Raw genomic sequence first — 16,769 nt, 5'->3', positions numbered from 1 at the left:
TGTTCTTTTATGATTCCAGTCCTTTGCACGCATAGCTTCTTATTGCTTAAAATGTCTCATGTCTGCTAGGCCATATTCACTCCTGAACTACACTATTGCACTTGTATGTGTAGGCATGTACATACACACACATATTGAATAAATGCAAAGTTGATTAATGTACTAAAACAGCTTTTTTTTGTACTAAGATTGCTTTTCTGAAGGCTATCCCCTAGGGAGTGCTGCATGTTTTCAGTAGTATATTTTATATAGTTTTAGTATACTTTTTACCTTGGCATATTCTAATATTTAATTATGTCTTCATTACACATAAAATTTGTTTCTATTTTGTTTATATCTTTTATTCTGGGATAATGTCCAATAAATGGTCAAATAATATTTGGCTGAAATATCAGTAGAATATCAGAGATTTGTATTTAGAAGTGATGGATATGCTTGAGTCTACCACTTAATGGCTATATGAACCTGGGCAAACAACTCTCTAGGGCTTAGTTCCTCATTATAAATGAATAAAATAGGACATGCTGAATAGGGTGGCTGTGACTATTCACTGAGGTATAAAATGCAGGGCCTGGTACGAACAATCAAGTTTAGTTATGGTTCTTACTATATTCTTACCATCTTTGCTATGAATACTCTGGAGATTTTCAGCTTATCTCTTCTGTTTTTATTACCTCTTGTACATTGAAAAACACATTACTTTCTGTCTTTTGTACTTGGCTATATATTCATTGGGAACAGGGCTATTTTCTAATTCATCTTTGCATTTCATAATCCCCATTGGCCAATGCCACTACTTTGAAATTTTAAATTTAAAGTATATTTTTGCTCAATCCTTTTGAACATAATTTTTAAAGGTGTTTTTGTCCTCATCATTAGATGACTTAACACAGTATGTCCTTCATTTGTGAATTAATTTGGACCACTTGTTCCACAAAAAGATTTGAGTATCTTTTTGTTTAAACATCATGACATGTATTTTTACAATATTAAGGCAGAATTAATGTTAAAAGTTACATAACAGCACTTTTCATTAAAGCAAAAAGGTTTAGCATATGAATAATGTATAAGAAACCTACTTGTCCTTCAATTACTAACTCTAATATAAAGTGAGGGGATAGCCAAGCATTTCAAAATTAACTCTGAATGTTCAACTCTATTCATTCTATTTGACAATGTTTTATTGCTTATCTAATAAGAAATTAACAAGCACAAACAAAAAGCTTTACTATGAGAAGAAAAACCATAATTGTCACTTTACAGGAAAAAAAGTATATCAAGGGAAAAGATAATTCAATTTATAAACCTTTTACTTTGGAAAATAAATTGAGAACTTTCAAAAAAATATTGAATTTAAAGTGCTGTGATAAAACTAATGGACACCAAAAGAAAAGCTTTTTGAATTGTTAAAGTGACACTAAAGTAAAGAAGAGTGTATTTACAGATTGCAATGGTGCTATTTGCACATGGGACGACAATAAAAACCTGTCTCCTTGAATATATATGTTGAAATATTTTAACATGAAAAACACATTCAACAAAAGAAGTTGGTCTCTGAAATGTTCTCCATTTAATGTTCTTGGTAGTGTTTTAGAACTCTTTCTCTCCACACACACACATATATACACAGGAACATATATATGTATATTTTTCTATTTTATAAAATGATGAATTTTATGTCCATTTCTCCCATATAACAAGTTTGCTAAGGAAAAAAAAAAAAAAAAACAGCTGTAATGCCAAACTAAAATTCCTATAAAATAGTCTTTGTTGAACGAAATTCTGAAGTCAATTGGCCCCCCCAAAATATATTATAAAACATAGTGGCCAACATTAAAATTTCATCTAGAGATTATACAACAAAAGGTTAGTATTTTGAAAGCTTGTTTTTGTAACAGCTTTATTCTTTGAGAAACATGGATAGGATGGTGTAAATTTATCAACCTAATTTTGTGAAATTATTAAAGTATCTTTATTTTCACTTCTATTTTCCTTTATAAAAATTCCTAAGTCATTTCTGTCTAATTATTCTCACTGTTATTTGTAAATGTAAAAAGTAATAAATGGCCTATAATTATTTATAATGTGCCTAATATATAAAATATTTTATTACTTCTTGCTTATTAGAGAAATACCAGAAAATGCAAATTAATAAAGGAATATTAAAAACTCTACAATGTCATCCACTTATTGTTATTATTAATATCTTTATATACATCCTTTTGGGCTTCCCCGGTGTCTCAGAAGGTAAAGAAGCCATCTGCAATGTGGGAGACCTTGGTTCGATCCCTGAGTTGGGAAGATCCCCCTGGAGCAGGGCACGGCAACCCACTCCAGTGTTCTTGCCTGGAGAATCCCCAAGGACAGAGAAGTCTGGTGGGCTACAGTCCATGGGGTCACAAAGAGTGACATATGCCCTTTTATATTTGCAATGTATATACAAAGTATATATCTATTTATACACACACACACACATATATACAGAATGTATATACAGACACGTATATATACTTTCTGTAACCAAAGGCAAGCCATCTTTGTGACTTTATAACCTAGTATTTTCAGTCATTAATCAGACATTCAGAATTTTCTTTATTTCAAACAAAAGAGAGAATATCCAGATAAGCATAACATTGAGTAGGATAAAAGTTATGATAATCAAACAAAATTATTAACAAACAGAAAAAAAATCTATAAATTGTTTTAAAACCACCACAGAGAACATCAAAGTTAAAGTTTGAAAGACATTGAAAGTGAAAGTGTTATTCCCTCAGTCATGTTTGACTCTTTGTGAGCCCATGGACGGTAGCCCACAAGGCTCCTCTGTTCATGGAATTATCCAGGCAACAATACTGGAGTGCATAACCATTCCCTTCTCCAGAGGATCTTCCCAACCCAGGAATTGAACTCAGGTCTCCTGCACTGCAGGCAGATTCTTACTGAGCCACAAACAAAAACTAGATAGCATTTATTCGTAATAAAATTGCTAGCTTTTGTTTGAGTGTTCATATGTTTGTTTTTGCCAAAAAATAGCACTGGCCTACCAGTCTTTAACCTAATTGCCTTTGGCTAACTTGCTCTAATCTAAATAGTTCTTTAGCCAATGAAGAACTGGCACTGGCAATGATTGAAGTCATTAAATGTAGGTTGACTGTCAGCACTGGAAAAGAGTAATGAATAGATTATACTCAAGAAAGATCTAGGAAAACATGATAAATAATCTGGTTATAACCAGTGTCCTTCTTTGGGCTAAGCACTTTATGAATAGAGTGCCATTTAATTTTCTTAACTCTGGTAGGCAGAAAGAAATAAATTCATTCTGTAAATGACATTCCAAACTGTGGAGGACCCTGTTATTGCTCTTTGGTCACTAAGTCCTGTTCAACTCTTTGTGACCCCACGAACTATAGCCTTCCAGGCTCCTCTGTCCATGGGATTTCCCAGGCAAGAAAAGTGGAGTGAGTTGCCATTTCCTTCTCCAAGGAATGTCCCTCACCCAAGGATTGAATCCGTGTCTCCTGCATTGGCAGATGGATTCTTTACCACTCAGCCATCAGGAAAGCCAGAGGACCTGCTAGATGACCTCAAATCAAACAGTTGATGAGCAAAGCCTTTCATCTTTGACTTTATGTCTCATGTAGGATTTGCCATCAGACTTGTACCTAGAGAGGTATGTGGTGAAGATTATTCCTAGCTCCTTGCTACAGAGACAGATAGCCCCTGTACTAAACCAATAAATTTCATTAAAAATTGCACTTAACAGTTCTCATTTTTTTTCCCTTCTGTGAAGATACTACCAAGGTTCAGTAGCAATTAAATTAAGACAAGTAGCTTCATCTCCACATCTCTCTTTCAGGATAAAGCAGAACACAAACACTGGCAGGAAATGGAGTTGTTTATGCCCTTATCCTGGTCTTGCTGCTCTGTTAAATGACATGCTGAAAGAGAATTCAATATTTTAATTGCATTTGGTGTTAATCAGACCCTTATAAATGTAGGTGAGATTACACATTTTCATTGTGTTCTTTTCCTTTTCTCACTAGTTTCCCCTAATTTCCATGATTATTAACATAACATTGATACGCTCAGGAGGTGCCAGAAAAGATTATGTGTCATGTTGTGATTCATTAAAGCCAGAGAAATGACTGTTTCATTTTTCAACTTTTTAACAGTTCATTTTATAATATTGAAAGATAAATTTTTGCTGTTCAGACTTTTCTATTAATACTTTTTCTTTGAAAAATGGTATTTTTTGACCACATCTGTCTCTAAGGGGGGAATTTAAGGGATTTCTTTAAGACTCTGAAATTGATAGTCTTTTTGAATTTGGGATTTTTTTTTTTAAGATGACTTTAGTGCCCTCTTACAGAAAAAGCCTATTTTAAAAATTTTACAGATTTCTTGATTACACTTCTATTTTTTTCTATGAGAACTTCAAGACTCTTCCACTTCTCAGACATACGTTAATTGCTGAAGATAAGCTCACCCATTTTTGTGGTTTGCTATCGTATGGTATGATAAGGACAAGAACACAAGACAAAAAATCAATATTGCCTTTTTAAAAAAGATACTCTTTTTTTAAAGGATAATCTAGAATTTATTGAAGTTATTATAACAAAGTCAGATCACTCATTAATTTAAATAAAAATACATGATCCTCATCCTATAAAGAGATAATTCTAACTCTAACTTGAAGGTGAATCTCAGCGACTAAATAGCAGTAGCAACAGCAATCAACAAGTAGCTACTTGGAAACCATGTACCTAATATCACATTATACCAAAGATAAGGTTGCTGACCTCACAGAATATATGTCATTAGTAATCAATCAATAGCCTAGTGATTGTCATAAAATATTGAGGAATACTGGAAAACTAACAAATTTCTATGTGCATTATTTATCCCACCCTTCTGAGAGACTTGGAGAACTAGATGAGATTAGTTGGGAAAAGGGGTCTCAGTTTGTCCAGAAAGTCTTCCAAATCCAACATAGTTCTGGGCTAATCAGAGACTAAAGAAACTGTATAAGAAGTAGGTTTGGAAGTCAAGCAGTCTTATTTTAAATTAGCATGTTTTAGTCAAAAGCATGGAATTCATGATTAGCAGTCAGTTAGAAATTCCTGTAATGTCATCTGATGCCAAATGACTACTAACATCCTATTTACTATTATGATGATTCCTTAATAAGAGGTAGAAGGTATATAGACTATTGACAGCTATAAAATAAATTGTAATCCAATGCCTATGATCTCTAAATCTTCTTTTCTTAACTATAAGAACTCACTGAATCAAATGAATGCTAATTAAAACAAATGTGGTATATGGAAAACTGAGGTAAGCTACCTCTCCCAAGGGCTCCCCTTGTGGCTCAGCTGGTAAAGAATCCACCTGTAATGCAGGAGACCCTAGTTCGATTCCTGGGTTGGGAAGATCCCCTGGAGAAGGAAACAGCAACCCACTCCAGTATTCTTGCCTGGAAAAGTCTATGGATAAAGGAGAATGGTGGGCTATAGTCCAAAGAGTCACAAAGAATCGGACATGACTGAGTGACTTCACTTTCACTTTCACCTGAAATTTACACAGTATCTTAGGTTCAATTAGAAAAAAGAAAAAAAAAATTCAACCAGCAACAAGCAAAATTTCTCTGTGGGCTTCCCTTGTGGCTCAGCTGGTAAAGAATCTGCCTGCAGAGCGGGAGACCTGGGTTTGACCCCTGGTTTGGGAAGATCCCCTGGAGAAGGGGAAAGGCTACCCACTCCAATATTCTGGCCTGGAGAATTCCATGGCCTGCATAGTCCATGGGGTCGCAAAGAGTCAGACATGACTAAGCGATTTTCACTCACTCACTCACTCACTCAAGATACCTCTAATTACATAGGAAATGTATAAAAGGATTGATTATTTAAAGAGAAGAATCATTTTCCCAGTAGCACCACTGAAGAATGATATATTCATGAACCTGGGCCATCTTCTCTAATGAATACTGGGGACCTATTACTGGTCACAACCAACCAATTTCCATTCTGGTTTGAAAGGCTGTTACAAACCGCTGAAATTCCTCCTTGAATAGGGAGCAACTCCTATTATGCTATTAATAGATTCCTTCCTCCTTGTGTCCTGTGGGTTTATTTCAATAGAATCTCTGCTGCCAACAACTGTTACTCATTCTCCATGTGACAAAAGATTCAAATTATAGCTCAGATTCACATTAGCTAACATTTCAGTAATCATATCAATTTCTTTTTTACCAACAAATTTCTTAATTTTATCAATATAGTTAGCTTCTTTGTGACTAAACACTTTGTGGACTATATTTTGCAAAACAATCTTTGTCCTTCTTCAGTACCAGCTGTGGCCCAAACCTTTAAGCCATTAGCTCTAACAGTTTGGCATGCTGCTATTCCAACTCCTCCACTAGCCCCATGAACCAGAACACTTTCTCTAGCTTGCACATGGGCACTGAGGAGCAGAGCTCAAAAAAGCAACGAAATATGGGCTACCAATGGCAGCTCCTTGTTTAAAACTCATTTTTCTGGCAGTTTGTAAACAGTGTGATCTGCTGCCAGAGCATAATCTGCAGAGTCCCCAGAGATCATGCTGGTAGTGAGCATTCTGTCACCTTTCTTGAAAGCAGATGTAGTCTCTCCAACAGCTTCTATTATTCTAGCCACATCTAAGCCAGGATTATAGGGTAGAAATGGTTTTCTACTCTAGGTACCAGAGTGAACATATGTGTCCACTGGGTTTATACCACATACTTGAACTTAGAATAGAACCTGGTGGTCTTTCAGAATTGGTATGGCAATATCTGAATAGAATTGTAGCACTTCTGGTCTACCAAATTGAAAAACTCTAGTATCTCTCTGTCCAGTCTCCATGGTGACCTTGATACTGGTTGTAGAGCAGGAAAGCAAAATTTGCTCTTTTAATTTCCACAGGAAAAAAAGGGGTACAAGATCTTTTTAGAAACTCTTCTCTGGATAAGTTGATACTGGCACTACCTGAAGGCTGAAATTTCTCCTGGCTATGTTGTAGGCTTTGTTTCTCAGACTTCACATCTGTATATATATATATAGTATTTTTGTTTTTTTTTTCCTCTCTTAAATTTGCTATGGCTTCCTGAAGGGGAAGTATCAAGCCACTGACAATTACTGACAAATAAAATATACACAAAAATGCTTCATAATGCAGTGTGAAGATAATGTGTGCTCAGTTGCTAGCTGTGTTCCACTCATTGTGACTCCATGGACTGTAGTCCACCAGGCCCTCTGTCCATGGGATTCTCCAGGCAAGAATACTGGAATGGGTTGCCATACCCTCCTCCAGGTATTGAACTTGTATCTAGTGGCAAGCTGGTTCTTTACCGCTAGTGAGATGCAATGCTTACAAATAAATCCTCATAAATCCAAGTTGCTTTCTTCATTCTGTTTTTGATATAGATTTCAATATCAAAACTTTATGTTTATGACTTTTCTTTTTCATTCATTTACATGGAATTTCATAATCTTGGGATTTATGAAATTCATATTCATAATATTTGATTAAACTTTAATCAATATCAATTCAAATGAAAAGTTCCCTAGTTCCCTTAGTCATTTCTGCTATCATAGAAGGAGCAGAGGTATTTCTATTCTGTTCATTTCCTGCCTACAGATGTGATTTTTTTCTTTTTCTATTTTGTACTTTTGGTCTCAGTCTCATCCCACCCTCTAATTTTAGCTCCAACCAGGAATAGTAAACCCACAAAAAATCCCTCCCTCAAAAGCAGTTGTCTCAGTATCACCTGGCCTTGCCCCATTCAGAGTTAGTTACTGAACCCTGCAGTGAGTGTGTTCTGAGCTCACCTCTGGGGCTTTCTAGGCCTGGAGTGCATACTGTTTTTCCAGTGATTGTTCTCTGTTAAGCACCTAAATCCTTCCTTCAGCTGGTTCATCTAAGACTTCAGTCTGTTTCCTCTCACTTATTCTTCCTACCCAGCTTGGGTTCCTGATCAGTACCCTATATCATAACACAGAAGTGAGAATCAATTCCTAGGCAGGTTGATAAGAAGTCCAGTGTCCTCTAGGAGAAGATAGTGGCCTGAGACTCTGGAAGTGGAGATAGGGTTCTGGAACTCTCAAGGGGGAGGAAAGGACAAATATCATTTTTTTTTTCCTCTACATTCCTTAGTCTTAGTTACATAAAACATTTTTTCTTTAAGCTCTGAACTGATGATTACACAACAAACAAACAACTCAGTTTAAACAACTCTGTACTAGGGATTATATAACAACAATCCTGCTTGAGGGCAGTTTCTCCTTTCTGAAAACTTTCTGTTTAATCCTATTAGCTTAAAATGTAATTATGGGAGTGGGTCTAGTAAGATCTTGACAACCTTGAGACATTCTTTTGATTTATTGTAACAGCTAAAGTATATAACTCGCTTGCTAACACTAGTGAGGGGGGCATTCTCTCTCCCCCTTCTGATGTCTATGTCAGTTTTCCCTGTCCCTTTTCTTACTTTAATAAAACTCTGCTACACAAAAGCTCTTGAGTGATCAAGCCTGGTCCCTGGTCCTGAAGCTAAATCTTCTTTTTCAGAGATCACGAATCTGACATCGTTCACAGTAAGCTATCATCTTGGGGGCTCGTCTGGGATCTTCCGGACAAGGTAAGAACACCCAGAGCTCTAGCCTCTCTGCTTTCTCAGTATGCGCGTTTTCTGCTTTACCTTACTAACTCCATGGTGTGCTTGTGTGAATGAATGAACATGCCCTGTGCAAGCAAGTGATGAGATCTGCTCTGTGGTTTCACGGTGCCTCGCAATGACTGAAGGCAGCCCCCAAAAGGGAAGACTTATTGGAGTTTTAACCAACCTGTCAGTGCCAAGAGACACCCAACGTCCCTGCGAGGGGAGCAGCCAGAAATGGGAGAAGCATGTGGACTGAATTTGCCTTTCTCAGTCACCTTTTCCTGGTCTCTTTGACCATTTCATAATTGTGTGGGGAACTAGAGCTACTAACTTAATCTGTCGGATCATAGACTTTTAAGGGACTTGTGATCCATGCTGTTATTGTGTACTTTTACTTAGTTCCCATGTATGGCAGCGCTTAGCCTTGCTAGACTAGGCAAGCTTTGCTACAAAGTTACTAGGAGCATGTACGGAGCGAGGTGGAACTCTAGCTCCAGAAGCATGTTCGGAAACTAGGTGGAACTCTAGCTCCAGGAACGTCTCTCAGGCTAGATCACTCTCTTGGCTGCCCGCCTCAGGGACCAGCGACCTGAAAGTGAGTCTTTGTCACGGCTGTGTCTCCCATCTTTGTGGATATAAGTACTGCTGGTGACCATGGGGTTTTTGAGGACATAGATCGGGAACTGCAGGATCTGGTCACATTGGAAATGCAATGGGTTTCTTCCTTTGGTAGCGCTAGCTCTTAGAGAACCAGAGGAGGCTCTCTGATGAATTTTGTCTCACCTCCTTAGATATTTCTTTCTGTATAATCTGTGGAAATGAACTGGAAGGATTGGCCCTGGTAGCCTGAGGACAAAAATCACTTTTTCCTCGCTGGCCAACCCTCCACCGCTTCTTTTGCTATACTGGTGTGGTGACACCCAACGTCTTGGTTGTTGTTCATCCCTTTGTGACTCACCATTTCTGCTGCAGGACTGTACTCAGGAATGTGCGTGGGCACATGTAAGATGGATGTTTCCCCTAGTAGTCATAGCTTGGGAAGCTGCTCAGACAAATCAAACAAAGATCATGGTGGTAAGAAACTAGAAATCAATCTGGGATGCCATCAGGTCTGCCCCTGGTGTATCTCCACCCCATCTCGGTGGTAGAACTGGAAGGAACGAGTAAGGCGCCTGTGTCGGTAAGGGACAGACTAAGTCTGACCAGGGAAGGAAAGCTTCAGTGGAAGGTCTATCTATACCCCCATCTAGAGCAGGGAGGGATGCCTCCGGTGGAAAGAAGCCATGAGTGTGGATGCTGCTTTTTTCTCTGTTACAGATAGGAGCTAGCAGTTTCAAAACCACTCCTTTAAAATGTATATTTAAAAAACAGCTGGGACAAGTTTGATCCCCAGAGTTTAAAAAGGCATGCCTGATCTTCTTCTGTGATACTGAATGACCACAGTATCCTTTGGAAGATGGGGAATGCTGGCCAGTTGAAGTCTCTCAACTACAGTACTGTTTTACAACTAGACTGCTTCCATAGAAAACAAGAGAAATGGGTGGAAGTGACAGATGTGTTGCTCTTTTTCTCTCTGCAAGACACATGCCAGACTTGTGTCCTAAGGGTGCAGATTTGGGTGTGAAATCTTCAGTGACCTCCTGTTCTCTTACTTTGCCCCTGTATCAGGGGCTCCCGACTGAACAGTCTGAGAATCAGGGCACCCTTCCAGGAGGGGTTGCCTCAGTTTCGGTAAAAATTCAAACAGTACCAATTGTGGTCAATACTATTGAGAGGATCCAAAAAGTACATAGAAGACTTTATGGGACTAACTTTACTTTATGAGCTTACTTGGAGAGATATATAATGCATGTCTTGGGACAGACACTGATTCCTGACTCAAAAACTTGAGTTTTGGGGGAGGCTACTACTTTTGGAGATTAATGGCTTGAATGTGAGACAAGGGGAAAGAGGGAACACAAAATAGCCCTCCTTCCTACTGGGAGTCGAAGGGTTCCCATAACAGAACTACTTTGCTGGATTTATTCTTGTAGGACTCAAGTGAGCATGTGTTAAGACTTTATGCTAAGTTGGCTGACATAGAACAGGGAGAGAAGGAAACTCCTGATAAACTCCTAGTATAGACTACAGGAGACTCTCCACGAGTTTACTGACATTGATCTCAAAAGTACAGAGGGAGAAATGATCTTAAAAGATCGATTTCTCACTTAGTTAACTCCAGATATCTGCTCTAAGTTACAAAAACAGATGTATGGACCAAATCAGTCTTTAGATAATCTGTTGCAACTGGCTCAGATGGTATATTATGGTAGAGAATACGAGGAGGAAAATAGACAGGAAAAAAGAGCCAAGTAAAAGACTGAAGCCCCAACAATGGTTGTTAGACCTGCTCTGAAACAGCCTGAGAAAAATGCCCAGAGGAACCTAGGTGAAAAGAGATGGACTTGTTATCTCTGTGGAAAGGAGGGGCATCTCAAGCGGCATTGCCCTCAGGCATCTAAGCCGCCCCCAGCTCCAGGTCCAGTCTGCAAAGGATCTTACTGGAGAAGTGACTGCCCTCTGAGGTGTAGGCCCCAGGGGTCAGATTCTCAGGACAATCAGGACTGGAGGTGCCCAGGGGTCCCCACACAAGCTCCTGTCCTAATTACACCTGAGGAAACCCAGGTATTAATAACTGTGGATTTCTTTCGGACACTGGGGCACATTTCTCCCTGCTCCCTAAAGCCCCTGGTCTCCTTTCCTCCAACCCATTACCATACCGTGGCCGTTTGGATGAGCCAAAGATTATTATATCAGTCATCATTTAAGCTACAACTGGGACTCTGTGCTGTTTTCTCATGAGTTTCTAATCATGCCAGAGTCTCCCTCACCCCTTCTGGGGAGGGATATACTGAACAAGGTCCAGGCCTCTATTTTCACAAATATGGAACCCACTTTTTAATGGAACAAACTGTAAATCCTAGAATGTGGACTGACGGAAAAACTTTGGGTTGAGCACAAAATGCTGTTCATATCTTTATCAAGCTCAATGACCCTCACCTATTTTCACATCAAAAGCAGTATTCACTAAAGCTGGAGGTTAATGACTGAGCAAAATCTAACTGTACTGACTTCTCATGATGTAAGTGAGGTCTTAAACTCTATAAAGTTCAGAGCAACAATGCTCCACATTTAAAGCTGCTGTAACTCAAGGGGTGTCAAAAGTTCTAGGAAGAGAATATCACTTACACTGTTCCTTGAGATCCCAATCTTCAGAAAAAGTTGAAAAGGCTAATGGCATTATTTAAAGACACCCATGTAAGCTAACTCAGGAAACACAAAACAGTTGGTTTACATTCTACCCATAGCTTTAATGAGGGCTCAAACTGCCCCTAGAAAAAGGGACTGTCTCTCTGACAGACTGTTTTTGTGCACAGATATTTTCATAGATCCTGACGCCTTAAAATTAAGTATGTGACTCAGCATTTAGCTTTTCAACAGACATTACCAGGAGACTAACTTCTTACCCAGCCTTTGAGTCAAGCAAGCCAGGGTTTGAGCCAGGAACTGAGATGGGCCTGAGAATCTATGTGGGCTTGCTTCTGCTGACTCCAAAAGTCCTGAGTCTGCCATTTGACCCTCAAGACAATGCCTTCCTGTCCTGGGCATATTTCTATGCCTCATTCCACAACTGGTCTAATTGCTGGGTGTCCGAGGAGCACTCCCCTCCTCATCAACTGAAGACTTCCCATGGTGGGTTTCCCCACTTTGAGGAAAGGACTTTCTTCAACTCTGTGATGACATCTAACAATCCTAAGGTGGACTGACGTAACTATGGACATAATGTGACTTTTAATTTTGATTTTAACTTGGTTTAATGACTATTTTGCCTTACATCTGTAACTGTTTAATGGGGTTTGTTTCTAACCATCTGAAAGGTTGAAGTTACAAATGGTTGTCCAGGCTGCTAAGAGTGCCACAACCTCCTCCAACTGCTACTTGGATCAGAGACCCTCAATATGAGGGCTAGGAGAATATGTTGCCTCAACAATTTAGGAACCACACCCCTCAACAACAGGAAGTAGTTATGGAGCAAAATCGACACCCCTTTCCCTTGGCAACACAATTCTCCTAAAAGAAAAGAGGGAAATGAGAGAGTCAATTCCTAGGCAGGTTGATAAGAAGTCCGGGGTCCCTGAGGAGGAGATAGGGATCTGAACTCTCAAAGCAGAGATAGGGGTCTGGAATTCTCAAGGAGGAGGAAAGGACAAACATCTTTTTTTTTTCCTCTACATTCCTTAGTCTTAGTCACATAAAACGTTTTTTTCTTTAAGCCTGGAACTGATGATTACACAACAAACAACTCAGTTTAAACTCTGTACTAGGCCTTATATAACAACAATGTATCCTGCTTGAGGAAAGTTTCTCCTTCCGGAAAGTGAAGTCACTCAGTCGTGGCTGACTCTTTGCAACACCATGGGCTATAGCCATTTCCTTCTCCAGGGGATCTTACTGACCCAGGGATTGAACCCAGGTCTCCTGCATTGCAGGCAGATGCTTTACCTTCTGAACCACCATGGAAGCCTGGTGAAAACCTTCTGGCTAATCCTGTTATCTTAAAAAGTAAATTATGGGAGTGGGTTTAGTAAGATCTTTACAACCTTGAGACATCCTTTTGATTTATTGTAAAAACTAATTAAAGTATATAACTCCCTTGCTAACACTAGCAAGGGAGGCATTCTCCGTCCCCCTTCTGATGTCTATATCAGAAGTTTTCTCTGTCCCATTTCTTACTTTAATAAAACTCTGCTACACAAAAACTCTTGAGTGATCAAGCCTGGCTCCTGGTCCTGAGCTAAATCTTCAGAGATCACAAATCCAACATAGTTCACATAAGCTATCATCAGCAAGGCTTTTGCCTGTGCGCACATGTTTTGCAAGGGCTTAGGAGTCTGTTTCTGGCCTGTAAATGTGATTACACAATTTTAAGGTCCAAATTTTATCTCTCTGTCTTACAATTTTGAATTCTGAAACCAAGAAGCAGATAATCTCATGCTATTTTTCAAACCAACTTGCATTGTCTTCACCAATCCCATCTTTGAGACTCAACCTACCATGTTTGATTACTGGCATTCCTCAAAGCCACCAATAACATGGTGTCCCATCTTCCCAAAATAAGCTTTCCTGCTAAAAATCATAAGAAAACTACATGGCTTTGTTTCACTAAGAAATAAAATTAGGTAATTCCTTATTATTAACTACACAGAGAAAAATATGAGCTCCTCCACTTTGGCCAGAGGTATTTGTATCTTCCAAGAAAAATAGCTTGAATTACCAGAAAGATGAATAACTTTCTCCTTTTTTGCTTTTATGAATTTATAGCTTTTAAGCATTTAAAACATTATTTTTTTAATTACATATCTAGATAGAATCAGAATCGAGATCAAGAAATAGAGCATTTTCAGCCCAGTGCCCCCCTACCTCCTATCCCCCTGCCAAGAATAATAACTGTTCTGATTAGTTTTTCCTCTTTTTGAAGATTATATAAATGGACTTAAAGAAATAGTGTGGTTTTTTTTTTTTTTTGTATGACTTCATTTGCTCACATGTATTAATATTTGTACTGTTGCTGGACATTGAAATGGCTTGCAAATTTTTGATACTGCAAATAATTAACATATCTATAAATTGGGGATTTTTGTACATATCTTTTATGAACATCTGTATGCAGTTTTACTGGGCAAAACCTTAGGTGTAGAAATAATGAATAGGGGATGTATTTATTTTCACACTTAGGGAAGTGAAGTGAAGTGAAAGTCACTCAGTCGTGTCTGACTCTGCGACCCCACGGACTTTAGCCCGCCAGGCTCCTCTATACATGGAATTCTCCAGGCAAGGATACTGGAGTGGGTGGCCATTTACCTCTCCAAGTGGTCGTCCCAACCCAGGGATCGAAACTGTTTCTCCTGTGGCTCCTGCATTGCAGGTGAATTCCTTACCATCTGAGCCACCAGGGTAAATGATGTCAAACCATTTCCCAAAATACTGTATTAACTTATATATCATCAGCAATATTTGAGAATTCTAGATGTTTTGAAATTTGGTTTTGTCTTTTTTATTTTAGCTATCATGATGAGCATGTGGTGATTTCATATTGTTTATTTTATAATTCCCTAGTAGTTATTAAAATCAGATACCTCTTTATACAATTTTTGCCGATTTTTGTGTCTTTGTTGCTACTGCTAAGTCACGCCAGTTGTGTCCGACTCTGTGTGACCCTATGGACTGTAGCCTACCAGGCTCCTTCATCCATGGGACTTCCTAGGCAAGAGTACTGGAGTGGGTCTTTATTCAGTGTCTATTCTAGTCTGATTCCTATCTTTTTTATCTTGAGCTCTTTGTTTTGCTTTCACTCATCCATTTCATATTGACTTGTAAAAGCCTGTTGATGAAAGTGAAAGAGGAGAGTGAAAAAGTTGGCTTAAAGCTCAACAGTCAGAAAACTAAAATCATGGCATCTGGTCCCATCGCTTCATGGGAAATAGATGGGGAAACGTGGAAACAGTGTCAGATTTTAATTTGGGGGGGCTCCAAAATCACTGCAGATGGTGATTGCAGCCATGAAATTGAAAGATGCTTACTCCTTCAAAAGAAAGTTATGACCAACCTAGATGGCATATTAAAAAGCAGAGACATTACTTTGCCAACAAAGGTCCGTCAAGTCAAGGCTATGGTTTTCCTGTAGTCATGTATGGATGTGAGAGTTGGACTGTGAAGAAAGCTGAGCGCTGAAGAATTGATGCTTTTGAACTGTGGTGTTGGAGAAGACTCTTGAAAGTCCCTTGGCCTGCAAGGAGATCCAACCAGTCCATCCTAAAGGAGATGAGTCCTCGGTGTTCATTGGAAGGACTGATGTTGAAGCTGAAACTCCAATACTTTTTCTATCTCATTCGAAGAGTTGACTCATTGAAAAAGACCCTGATGCTGGGAGAGATAGGGGACAGGAGGAGAAGGGGACGACAGAGGATGAAATGGTTGGATGGCATCACTGACTTGATGGACATGAGTTTGAGTAAACTCCGGGAGTTGGTGATGGACCGGGAGGCCTGGCGTGCTGCGATTCATGGGGTCACAAAGAGTCGGATACGACTGAGCGACTGAACTGAAACTAAACTGTAGCATATCTTAGGGACTATTGGCTTTCAGGTGATAATAAAGTCTTTCAAATTATTTTGAATTTCATTGATTGGATTTCTGGGATATTAAGAGGCCATGACTGCCGGGGGGTGGGGCCAGGAGGGCAGAATATTGGGAACGAACAAATTGAGGCACCATAAAAAAGAGATGTAAACAAAAAAATTAATGTAGTAGCCACATACATTTTCAGGGTCTACTTTATGAGAATATATATAGTTATTTATTCCTATTTATTAGGATTTATTTTTGTTAAGCAAAACATTTATGTATCTATCTTTGAAAAAAAAATTGAAAAGTCTCTCTGTAATTCTCAGATATATAGTGATTTATATACTAACCAATGTAAACTATATTCTCTTTATGTCCATAGTCTTGCTCCTGGCCTGCTGGTTTTCATTAATGTAAATTCATCAGAATTATTAGGGAGAGTCATCCATTCTTTGTGACTTATTTGAAAATAAATTTTCTTCATAATATGTTTTATGGAGATCTAGTACTTTACCCTTCTTATTGGCAGTACTAGTAGGTAATTCAAAACTAAAGTGTATTTAAAGAAGTATGAATAAAAACATTTTTTAAAGCTGAATTTTTAAAATGAATAAAAACATTTTTTATCATTTTTTTCTAATATTGGTTTTACAGGTCAGCTGTATCAGGTCAGTACAGCACAAAATCAAATGGAGGTTTAAAATTTTCCAGGAAAATATGACAAAAGTAACACTCATTTGTCTGAATTATCATTGGAATTGTATTTGCAATGTAGTCCTCACTTTCAGGAGAATTCTGATTGAGTGTCTATTCCTACAAGGTGGTGGAAGATATGGTCTTTGAAACATAATATAGGGATGTATATATAACCATCATATACAATTTCCTATGAAAAAATGCAAGCTTGATTCAAAAGATAATATTCTGCACCCAT

The 16,769-nt window shown here is 38.4% G+C and overlaps 1 protein-coding gene and 1 pseudogene across 6 annotated transcripts in view; both read right to left on the bottom strand.

Annotated features, from left to right (window-relative positions):
• The window catches only part of PCDH15 (protocadherin related 15), a 1,725,758-nt gene that overhangs the window by 75,551 nt on the left and 1,633,438 nt on the right, over window positions 1-16,769 (bottom strand). The gene's annotated exons all lie outside the window — the stretch shown is intronic.
• LOC110141105 (quinone oxidoreductase-like) lies at window positions 5,899-6,878 on the bottom strand (annotated as a pseudogene).

Source organism: Odocoileus virginianus, chromosome 7 (genome assembly GCF_023699985.2).
Source record: "Odocoileus virginianus isolate 20LAN1187 ecotype Illinois chromosome 7, Ovbor_1.2, whole genome shotgun sequence".
NCBI classification, from domain to species: Eukaryota; Metazoa; Chordata; class Mammalia; order Artiodactyla; family Cervidae; genus Odocoileus; species Odocoileus virginianus.
Note: the sequence above shows the minus strand (reverse complement) of the source record. Positions and strands in the feature narration are given on the sequence as shown.